We start from the raw sequence: 11,017 nt of genomic DNA, 5'->3' as shown, positions 1-11,017 counted from the left end.
TTGGATGAAACTAATGAGGGATCTGGTGAAGAACTGAATAATGTTGCTTCTTTTTCGATTTCAAATTAATACAGTGAGGAATCCAATACTATTTCTCCTTCAACTAGTGAAAATGTTACTGAGTCGCGGGAACCACTTGAGCCTTCTTCCACTGACGAGGGTGAGATTATTTCTCATCATTTGAAAAGGAAGAGGATGGTTCCGTTGTGGTTGAAAGATTATATTGTTAATAACATGTAATGCTTTCCTTGTTTTTGCACTATTATTTTTTTTTGTGTATTACTTTTTTTTTTTTATCTATTTCCTTCCTTTGGAAAAAGGGGATGTGTTATGTTCTTGTTATTAGAATGTTATGAGGTAAGATTTTAGAATACACGATACTGGAATGTAATACATGTCATGTGGAATGTTTATACTCAATCCTGTGTGCCAGTTGGATTGAAGTTTACTGGAGTTGTCGGTCATGCCTTTGATTGCTCCTCAACTTCATAAAGGATTACTTAAGGAATCAAAGTGTGTCTTCCTTCACAACAGTCTCCCACACTAATACATTTGTATCTTGATGCCATGTGTCTTTCACACTCGCACAGTTGTGCGTCCTGAAGCCATGTGTCTCCCACACTGTAGAGTGGCCTGATGTGTGATCTGTAGCCCTGGCACTGTCGGGTGGCCTGTTGCCAGGTGTATCTCACAGCCGGTGCTACTGACACTCAGCTCTACTCTTGACCTCTGTTGCTAATACTGTCCACACCGACTCAGTGGCATCTCTGCATTTTTCCGGCGGTTTCAGCAAGCGCCTGGATGGAGCCTCGCCCACAGTGAGCTGATAAGAACATCCACAAAGCCTACTTGTTCCGAAATGTCCACTTCAAACCCCCCAAAACAACCGGCCCGAGTGTCCGGCCGATGAGGCCACGTGTAAAAATAGCTGCGGTGAGTGCGCGCCCGGGTCGGACACCTGACACTGCCTGGTATTCCAACCCCGAGGCTCTGCCCTCGCGCGAGCCGAGCCCTGCCTGCCTGCTCACCGGCTGCACTTCTATTTCAGTATTTCAGAGGAACGTCCCATCCCATGTGCGTTGATTTTAGCGACTGTGGAGCTCTCCCTCCTCCCCTGGGAGAGGGCACGGCTCGGGAACCCCGGAACCTGTGAGATCAGACGGGGGGCTGTGACCTTTCACACCTGTTTCACTCTTCCGGCTTCAGGGTCTTCACGCGGCCCGCCAAGCTGCTCCGGTTGTGACGCCCCTTGGTTGTAAATATCACTTAGAAAAGGTAAGGCGCTCAGAGACCGAGCGAGCTGGATGTCTGAGACGGGCCAGGCCGGCTTAACCTCAAGCCACCCATGCCTTAAAAAGGAAAGCTAGACGGGAGTGTGACTCTCTGCCACGGTCCCTGCTGTGCGCCACATTGAGAGGATATCACTTCCACCACAATTTGGCTGTACGTTCGCCCCAAAAGATAGGCTTCTGAGAATGGCTAGCCTGACTGTCTTATGAGGTTATAAGTCTGCATATTATGTAATTGTACCATATCACTGTAAGTCTAACCCCTCATTAAGAGGGCACCAGCCGGATGAGAAGGTCGAGTGATGTTCTAGAAATAGAAATATTTCATGAAGAGTACAGCAGCGGAAAGTGTGGTAAATCTCTCACTAAAAGAACGGAGCATTGTTGTCAAGTATTGCTAGTATTACACGTGCACGTGGCCTGGTTGCGAAGTGCTGAGACGGCGCCACTGCAGCGTGACAGCCCGCGGATGAGCGTCCTATAGACAACAGCATCGTGGGGTTCTTTAAGATTACCACGGATCCTCGTTGGGCCAAAGGTAAGCTGTGCCCTGATCTTTGTGGGAGGGTGGCTCTGAGATATTTGATAGGTACCGTTTGTGATTGGTGGGTGAGCCGTTTGGTGCACAAAGCCGTGTTTGATGCTTTTTGGATTGTTTTATCAGCGTTATCAATTATTCGTTGCGGTTATGCTCGCAGGAATCATTAATAAGTGTTAGGGTGTATTTTGGGGAGCAGAGCTCAGGCTCAGGAGCTATATATCTACGCACTCTGAGCTATGCTGTGGGTACATTTTTGTATTATTTGGCTGAGCTGGGAGTGGTTTGGGGTTCTGGGAGGATTGAGATGGTTTTCAGCCATTATGGTTTGTTGAGCTGGGTGGGTGAAATGTAGGTTCACTGATCATGGTTATTGTGCACCTTTATTGAATGGGCATGGGTGGGGGGTTGTAATTTGTAGTTTTGTGCACGGACAGAGTCCCTTCTGCGGTGCTTGGTACGGTCAGCATGAAGTCAAGATACCAATTAAGCTGAAGCTGATTTTAGCACAGCACTGTTGGTGCAGTTTTGGGAACTAGAGAGTGGCCTTACCGTAGTTCACCACATTGTGCTATGATGCTTTGTGCTGTGAAGGTTTCAAGCTGATAGGTCCAGCGTAGGATACTGAGTTCGCAATTTACTGCACTGAACGGGGTTGTTGGTCAGTTTGGGGCATTGAGATGGGTGGAAGTTAAGGATTTCGAGCTGGCTGAAGGTGGAAATGGGGTAGAAACTAAGGTTGGCTCCCTCTTGGAGAATAAGCGGGTTTGAGGTCTGGCATGGTGCACTGACCTGAGTGTTTGTGCAATTTAGGGTACTAACTTGTGTTGCAGTGAAGTTTGGTGCACCCAACTGTGTTGTGGAAGCCATTTATAATTAATTATCAGCCTTGAGGAGCAGTTTGGAGTAATATGCTGGGTTTGGGGTCCTTTGTAGGCCTGGGCGGAACTCGTGGAGTTTCACTCCACAGAATTACGTGGAGTTACAAAAAAAATCCTAGAGATTCTGTGGAATTCTGTAAACAGGCAGAAATAGGCACGTTGTGCAGTTATTTAGCTCTGGGAGCTCGTTCTGCGGTGACAAATCGTCAAGAATGGCATCACATAGTGGGCCAGAGGGCGCAGCTTCTTGAGTTGATTTTGCTGCCGCTTTAAGTAGATTTTCTACGCGAGCAGCAGCTTTCTGACCGCAAATGGTTGTGACCGCCTGCATTGGAGAAATCTTGCTGGGTGCCCTCATAGGGACTGAAAATCGCACTAGGGACGCCAAATTTCGCTTGCCAAATTACCATTTTCGAGCCATACACGAAAAAAACTCCACTACCCTCCGGTTGGTAGAATTTGGCTGGAACTTTGCCTTACAAGTATAGTGCTGAGTGGCTAAAATTCAGCCAATATCTCAGACAGAGCGAAATATATCGCCCACCCCTAGTCCTTTGCTTGACTGGATAGACTAAGTGGGTTAAGGCGCATCTTGGGTGTGAATGAAATATTGTGGGTGGTAGTTTGGGTCACTGTGCTACAATGGTTGCCTCTTTGACCACTGACCTCGTTTAGGGTGCACTTTGCCACATTTTTTATTGTTGTGCCGTTTAGGGGTACTGATCTGATTAAGTGCAGTTCAATGCACTAAGTTGGGGATGCTTGCAAACAAAGGCACTGTTCTAGATTATTATGCAGCTTTGGGTGCACAGTTTAATGGTGACGTTTGGAAGAATGTGTTGATTTGAGGTGCTAGTGTGCTGGGTTGGGCTGCGGTTTGGACTTGTTCCAGCTTGTTGTACTGAGCTGAGCAAGAGTATAATTTGTAGTGCTTATCTAAGTTGGGGTGTATTTTTTGACCCTGAGCTACACTATGCGGTGTGTTGCATTGAGGTGAAGTAGGGCACTGTAGGAAGCTGGCTGTTTATATAATATAACAAAAAGAGGTATGTTGTGTATATTGTGTAGAGAGTCCAGGTATCTCTTATGAGTGGACAGGGGCTTGTTTTAAAAAACCCAAGGTGCTCTTTTTGTGGTAGTGCGGTCAAGCAGCCAGGCTTATCAAGGAGGAGTGTTAGACATTTGTTGTATACACACAATCAATAAATGATACGCAATCAATAAGGAGATCCACACCAAGAAAGAAAAATAACACGTTATTTTCACATAATTTTTTACACCAAGAACTTCGTTATTGGGTAAGTACTTTTAAAAATAGAAGTTTTGAAGGAAACAGGTAAATACACTTGTATTCTCTCTAATGCGGTAATGTTATCCTATTTGGGAAAACACGTATACTGCATATGGGTACTTAGCAGCGGCTTACAGGACCAATCTTCTGGAGTTAAGGTAAGTATGGGGCAAGGTCCAAGGCAGAACCAACAGATCACCTCGGTAGGCTGTGGGGCGTCCAGGTGTAGCGGTGCTTGCAGCGCTGGGTAGACCGTTGATTTCAATGGAAGGCGGACCTTGCAAAAAGAGGCTGCAAGCTGGGACTGAGGGGGCCAGTCTGGGTAAACCCACAGGGGAACTCGGTCCTTGAGATGCTCAGGCATGTAGGGACCCCGTTAGTCCACTTCTCATTGGGCTGTAGGACTCGATTGCAGTGGTGTCTTTATGCTTCGCTTCCGTGCTGCAGGAGACACTCGCTGTTGAGGGGGCCTGCACAAAGTGGCTGCAGGCGGTGACTGGAAGTCCAGTCTGGGCAAACCCAAGGTGGGGTTCAACTCTGGTGGGTCTCCAGACCTCGTTGGCAGCATTGGCCTACTTCGACTCAGGCTGAGGGGCACAAGCTTTCTGGTGTCAGATTTTTGCAGTCCAGAGTCCTCACTGTTCTTCTTGTGTGGCTGCAGCATGGAGGGAAGTAGCCCATCTACTCCACGGGAGATACTTGTTGCTCCTTGAAGTGCTGGCAGTCCTCCCAGGCTTTTGGAGGCAGAGCATCTACAGGATGAGTCGTCTTTGGCACAATTGTTGGGGACAGCAGGCAGGCAGGCAGGCAGGCAGGGTTGGCGCCAAGTCAGTTGCTGCTTTCTTTGGTGTCCTTCTTCATCTTAGGTCTTTAGAATCTCCTTTCATAGTGCCAGGAGCTCCCCTAAATTCTTTATGTAGGAACGTTAAGGGGAGTGAAGGGTGTTAGCCAATCGGCTGCTTACCCTTGGGGTCACTACACTCCTATTTGGTCTCTTCCTGTGGTAAGTGGGCATAATTATGTCCCAGAGTTGCTAATTCTGCCATTATCAAGAAGGCAGACGTTTCCTAAAGGGGGGCACCTCAGGCAGCTCACCTTAGGGGTGTGACTGGCCCAGTAGTGCACCACTCCTCTCCGCATATCCAAATGGGCCCAGAGCAGAGTGTTGGCATTACCGGGTGTTGGCATTTTCCCTGTCTGGGAAAGCCATGGCTGCATATCAAAGGCGGCAGAGAACTATAAAACCTCCTATATAAAGCCTTGATATGCTGATTACTTAGCCATCCTGCTTGGAGGAGGTGACAACACCTCCAGGCCAGAGCAGGCATTGATTATGCTCTCAGAGAGCGTAGGCTGTCACCTGCAGGGGGTCAGAAACCTGTCTGTGGTGGCAGACTGGTCGACACAGTCAGCCAGCACACACAGGAGGCTGGTAGGTTTTCAGGGAGCACTTTAAGGTGCTCTCTGGGTGCATGTATTAATAAATCCACCACTGGTATCAGTGTGGGTTTATTAATACAAGGTGTTTGATACCAAACACCATAGATTTTAGTGAAGCCATCATATAGCCGGGGAACTTGTTTTTACCAGTGTCCAGCACATGTGCTTAAAATTGCTTCCCTGTTCACTTGTGATATCTAAGAATTGACTTAGACTTCACAGGGACATATCTGCGCATGCAGATATGTCTACACATGTAGTATAGTGCACCCTGCCTTAGGGCTGTGAGTCCTGCTGTAGGGGTGGCTTACCTATACTGCATGCAGAGTCTGCAGGCATGGCACATTGGGATGTTTGCCATGTCATGTCTTCACTTTTATCTGCACCAACACAGCAGCCTGCAATGGCAGTTTGCATGTTGGCGCTGAGGGGTCCCTTATGGTGGTACAATACATGCTGCAGCCAGTGGGATCCCACTTTAACCCCCTGCCCTATTTACTTGGGGTACCACTTAATAGGGACTTACGGGTGGGGGGGGTTCTTTGAAAATCAAAAGTCTGTTGGCTACCAGTATGTGCCATTGGACTCAAGTGGTACCTCACTGATACAACTTAAGTAAGTTTAAACTTGTTTTGGGGTTGCTTGTGGTCTCTTCTGGCGGTGGAGTTGCCCGGCAGTTCGGAACAGACTGTTCCCATATGGAGCAGGTCGGTACTGATTTGCATATGGTGCGCCTTTGTCTAGATTGGCATGGTGGGCGAATAACAATGGCTTTGAATGCGAACCGAGTGATTTCTAGTGCTGAGATTAATTCAAGCATTCCATCCATCACCTTGTTGTTGCTGCAGAAAAAAATAGAACTCGATCTTTGAAAATAAAAATTCTGTTGACAGCCTGGAGACCAGATTTATCCTGTACCCCCTTTCATCCATGTGATTAGTGCTTGTAAGGATCGAGCACTAAATGTGGATTGTGGTTTGACTTTGGTAATGGTTTGCACCATCCACCAATAGAAGGAAGAATTTTGTTGGGCAAAATTATCCCATGACCTTATTCGTTGTCCTTGTGATAAGTTCCTTCTACGAATGTACACAGAGGTCATATTTGTTCCTATAAAAAATGTAGACCTCCGTCAGTGGCGGTGAAGTTGGCTGTCTGATTTCCTGGAAGGGCACTTTATGTGACCACTTACTTGAATAGCATTTGTACCACGAGCAACAACTGGACTGACTTATTTGCTATGTTTTTATCTCATGCAACACCTCTATGCTATATACAGCATCAGGGCTCGCCATGCTGCTGTGAGTGCCACAGAGGATGTAATGTAGACTGCCCGCTCCAGACAGAGAGAGTCCTGCACACCTTGTGCCTGACCGGTGTGATCTCGCTATGTTCAGCCAAAGAATTTGATAGCTACTTCTACCAAACAAAACATTGAGCCATGCTTTTGAGCTTTCCCGGAGATCAGTGCCCTGTATTGTAGTCACGAGGCCAGAGATTAAGGCTGAGATAAAAGCCAGACCCCATTAGAATGATCCTCACGGAAGCCACATCTGGGTAAGCTATCTGCAGGTCTTAGACATAGCAACTGTTGACCACCAATGACAATGTCCCCACACTGTGCACACTGATGGGTGAAGGCGAAGATGACAGTGGTGCTGCTGCCATTCCTCAAGCTTGCTGATCAGCCTTCGAAGTTCACAAAACTCCTGCCTCTCTGAGACCGCAGTTGTCCCACCACTTGAGAGTCTCAATAACTACTGCACAACCTTATAGAAAGTGGATACTGCTATCTAGGGACCCTGCTCCTGCAGTCCACAGGTGAGGATTTGAACAGTCTTTAAACCTCTGTTGAACTTTGTGGGCACTGAAAGCTATACACGGGTGACAATGACAATCCCGCAACTCAATTAGACCGATTTTTTGCAATCTCCACAGACCATGTAATTTCCAGGACGAGGCAACAAAAACATCAATGTCAGACTTGTCACCTTGCTGTGACGTGTGCATTAACAGATATGGACATTTGCTGAAAAGGTCTTCCAGAACCGGTACCCGATTTACTCATGGGCAACCTGGTTCTCATTAACATGAGCATGCATCATTGTCTTTGCAAAGTGCATACCAGAACACAACTCACGGCTCAGAGCAGCCTTGCAAAGGTTAAAGGAACACTTATGGTGTCAGAACAAAGCCAATGCTGTCTGAGTACACCAACAGGAATATCTTGAAAATGCTTTCAGTGTTAATGGCCTCTCTGGTGACCCTCTGAAGGTTGAGAATATAGAATCGGCCCCTGCACCCGGCAATATTTGAGTGCTCCTGAGCAATATGGACTAGGCCGCTAGTTGCTACTGCTTCATCCAGGGTCTTGTCAACATGTTCTAGCACCTTCTAGACCTGCTCAAGCCCCCAGTGCCCTGAGACTAATATGAACCCCCCAGAGCTGACCTGCCATTAATAAAAGGTGACCTAATAAATGGCAGGACGAGGTTTTACTTTGAATATTTGAGGGACACTGCTTGTGATAGACACTAATCAGGTGATCAAAATTAAAGCCCACTTGAGAGAGAATGGTTCCCATACATGGATTTATTGGTGAAGGAGCACATTATTTTGTGTGTACTTTGACAAATACCTGTGCTGCCCGCACACCCTGCCCCTTTCATAGTAGTGGTGAGATTTTGAAAATACCAGGAGTTGGAGTTGAAATTTCTCCTCTCAACTATGTTGACATATTAAGTGGCCATACGCCCAAACTGAGCAAATATTTATAGCCATTGGAATGGTAACATCTCCCAGGCTGACACTGTACGGCCCTTTCAAGGCAGTGTGTTTAGCTCTAACTCACCTGTCTAGGAACAGAACACAGAAGAATATTACATGCTGTTCTGAATGTAGGGGCGATGCATGACGCAGTTCTGAAAATTATAAATAAGAAACTCCAAAATGACAAGATGGCTGTTTCCCTCTTCAAGAGCATTCTTCAATAAGGCCCCACACGGAGGAACTACAGGCTTCCCCGCCACCATCTTGTCTGGAAAGACTGTTGGCTCTCCATACTTGAGATACAGATGATGGATTACAAAACTAAGATGTTCACAAAACAAGGTAAGCATCAAAAGACGGCCAACGCCTTATCCAATGACGCCAGGTAAAACTGTCATGCTTCACAACAGGCATCCCAGGGAAAACAGAGCAGATGTTTGAAATTTCTACCGCAAACGGATCAAAGGTCAACGCTGAAGCAGGTGAAAAAGTGGAAACAAGAAATGCCAGCTTCCACAAAAGGTGCAGCTTCACAAATCCTGGGCACTACTTCATGTTTGGACCAATCGACTAAAAACAGACAGTGTGGACAACCAGGAGGCTGTGCCACCTCCCAACAGACACACTCCAACACCAAGGGGCTGATTCCGATCTGGGTCGGAAATCACTCCGACCGAGCCGGATCCGGAGTGTTTTCCGACCGAGCCGGAGTCCTGCAGTCCGACCGAGCGAGTGCGATGCAACCTTATGCTGTCGGACTCGGTTCGGTCGGACTCCCATAGAAGTCAATGGGAGCCGGTCATACGACGCGTACACGAGCTCCCATTGACTGAATGGGTACGACGCGGACAAGTGCGCCTCCTACAGGGAGTACACGTCGGTGCCATCCGCACCGTACATGCCTGTGTTGGGGAGACCCATGGGACTCCCCCTGTGTCCGAGTCGTAGGGGTACGGGTGACAGGGGGTCCGACGCGGACCCCCAAAGGCAACCACCCGAACGATTTGCGAGCCGGACACTCTGGCTCGCACAGGCTGTCTGAAGCGTGCATTGTACTGGCTCGGTCGTGAATCGCATCCATTGCACGCCATGGTTAGCTTACGACCGAGACGTACGGAGCGTTTCGGACCCCGGAAACGAGTCGGTCGGTGAATTTCATGTAGCTCGCATCGTACTTGCGTGCTCGTACAGCTGTACGAGTCGGGCGGAAAACACGCGTACGGCGCGTAGTTTTTCTGTCCGGATCGCGGTCGGTGCCCTTCCGACCCAGATCAGAATCGGCCCCCAAGTGTCTGTTCATTTCCTAGTACAACGGTATTGTCAGCACCACTTTAAATTGCCAACTTGGCCCTCCCACCTATGCAGCCACCGCAAAATGTGGGAGAGTTTCCAGGCTGACCTCCATCCAGGAATCAGACTGACCATTAAGGGTCAGGTCTTTGTGCATTTGATTCTATACAAACAATTAACACGTTCATGATAGGCTTGTTTTTTTGTTTTGGAGGGAGTTGGGGGGTCAGTGCTTCAGTCACTCTCTTGGGTGTTCATAGAAGCAAGAACCTTCCAAAATATGAGTGAGGAAATCCAAAGATTGCTTTGTGTTTAAACAATACTTTCCAGATTTGAAGCAAAGTATGTATACACTTACATACATACAGTCTCTTACCTTGAAAGTCTCTGAATCCCTCCCCACTCCCTATTCACAGACTGGGTTATTACAAGGTCCTGTTTTTCTCTTCGAAATGAGAAATGTAAAAATGTATACCTCGTCTAACTATTCGCTTTCGTTAGTATCCCATAAAAGGCACTCTCAAAATGTTAGTGTTTGATGTATTTAGTGTGCCTTAAAAAGTGGTCTTTTTAGGCATGGGCGTTGTGCCTTCCTCCCACAAATCTGTGGGGCGAGTGGGTGATTGTGTCGGTTCAACCCAACAACCCCGCTGCTACTATGGCTATTAGTGTTTTGTTCCCCTTTAAGAGATGTTGACACACATTAGGAGGGGATATGTCCACCTGAGAGATAATTTATTTGTACCCCTGCTTTGGGGGTTCAGTGAGACTCACATTTTTTTGTTTGAGCGTTTTCTTGCCATTGCAGTGAGCATCTACAGACCCCGAGAACATTACAGCAGTCCTTTAACTTTGCCTCACCATTTATGTTCCCAAGAAAAGGGGCTGTAGCCTGTCCTGCCCTTTAATTCTTGAGCCATCTCCCCCCACCTCATCTCCCTGTATCCAAGCCCCCACCCACATACACCAAAAGTGCTAATTTTATCTGATAGATGACTTTTTGGGGTCATGGCACATGTACCTTTCAACGAACACACCCCTTAATAAAAAGAGAAAATAGATAATATTTTAGAGAATGTACTAGACATGGAGGTTTCACTCAGCTTCCGGTTGCAGCGGTGGTGGGTTAAGGCAGATCACGGTGGGCTGTAGGTTGTCAGTAAGACCCTTAGCGGCCAATATGCCTCTCTTCAGTGTCTAATTTTTACTTGATTTTTCAGTATTGTCATTCCCCGGACCACAATGCACCGACTGTCAAATAAAAGAGGAGGCTTGGGGCTGATTGCAGGTGTGACCTTTAGTCAGGGCTAGGGTTATCACTGCTGCTCCTAACCCCAGTAGTGTCATTAAGGCATGGGTTTTATGAAATCATTTCCTCACTACAGGTATGCAAAGCTGACATCTGTGCGACCCTGTAATAGGGCATTGACCCTGAAGGTCAACAATATTGTCGAAAATAATGTTGCTATTTGTGTAGAGGGCAAAGGTCACAGGTTGGCTATAATGGCGAAATTCGTCA

General features: G+C 47.3%; 1 protein-coding gene across 2 annotated transcripts in view; it reads left to right on the top strand.

The window, feature by feature from the left end:
• The first annotated feature begins 851 nt into the window (after positions 1-851).
• The window catches only part of C1_2H10orf71 (chromosome 1_2 C10orf71 homolog), a 115,723-nt gene continuing 105,557 nt past the window's right edge, over positions 852-11,017 (top strand). Inside the window, exon 1 of one of the 2 annotated variants that reach the window (XM_085608762.1) lies at positions 852-1,275. The gene's annotated coding sequence lies outside the window, so the exon portion shown is untranslated. Of the gene's footprint in view, positions 1,828-11,017 lie in introns of both variants that reach the window. The other variant, XM_085608763.1, reaches the window with a different exon arrangement.

Source organism: Triturus cristatus, chromosome 1_2 (assembly GCF_964204655.1).
Source record: "Triturus cristatus chromosome 1_2, aTriCri1.1, whole genome shotgun sequence".
Lineage (NCBI taxonomy): Eukaryota > Metazoa > Chordata > Amphibia > Caudata > Salamandridae > Triturus > Triturus cristatus.
This window is presented reverse-complemented; position numbering and strand designations above follow the sequence as displayed.